The sequence below is a fragment of the Paroedura picta genome, chromosome 9 (genome assembly GCF_049243985.1).
Source record: "Paroedura picta isolate Pp20150507F chromosome 9, Ppicta_v3.0, whole genome shotgun sequence".
Lineage (NCBI taxonomy): Eukaryota > Metazoa > Chordata > Lepidosauria > Squamata > Gekkonidae > Paroedura > Paroedura picta.
This window is the reverse complement of record NC_135377.1, coordinates 27,855,663-27,856,422: the sequence shown is the minus strand read 5'-3', so window position 1 is coordinate 27,856,422 and position 760 is coordinate 27,855,663. Positions and strand designations below refer to the sequence as shown.

Sequence of the window (760 nt, the reverse complement as noted above, 5' to 3'; positions counted from 1 at the left end):
AACTTATAGGAAGGAATCTGGCAGGCTTGTTTTCATTACAATATGTATGCATGTTGTCAGACTCTGGCACCAGGCTGGAGTTCAGGGCTGCTTCTTCCTCCAGGGTTCTGTTATTAGGGCTCCAGAAGACAGCAAGGGGGTAACAGCACCCGGACCCCCAGTAACCTCTTCCTGGTGGCCTTAGGTCCATTGAAGTCAATACTGTCTATTTAGACCAGACTGGTAGTGGTTCTCCAAGGTCAGAGGTGTTTTATGTCACATACTGCCTGGTCCTTTTAACTGGAGATGCCAGGAATTGAACCTGGGACCTTCTGTATGCAAAGCAGAGGTTCTTCCACTGAGCCACACCCTCCCTATTTTTCCACATTTGCTCATTCCAAAGCCCATTAAGCGAGTCAGTTATACTGGGTCTTCTGGATCTTAAAATGAGTACCAGAAGAGGGGTGGAGGGCAGAAATCAGCATGTTGAACGTTTAATTTTTTTTTTCCAGAGCAGAACTCTTCGCTTCACTCTTCACTTCATTTACCTTTCCTTTTACCTTACCTTGCAGTTTCTTCATATTGATATGTTTTAGGGTTTCTCTGCCTATCAATGAGCACACTTTCAGAAAGACATCTCTGTTGACAAGTGACCCTTTTCTTCTCGTGTTATGCTAGCTAAACCATCACTATTCTGATATTATGGTAATAGTAAAAATCGCCTTGAAAGATCAGGTAGATGGCAAACGTCAGTGGAGACAGACTAAAGATCCAACAACTG

At 43.8% G+C, this 760-nt stretch overlaps 1 non-coding gene across 1 annotated transcript; it reads right to left on the bottom strand.

The window, feature by feature from the left end:
- Positions 1 to 280: 280 nt before the first annotated feature.
- Positions 281 to 353, bottom strand: TRNAA-UGC (transfer RNA alanine (anticodon UGC)). Its single transcript has one exon. It is a non-coding gene; the product is annotated as a tRNA-Ala (tRNA).
- Positions 354 to 760: the final 407 nt, after the last annotated feature.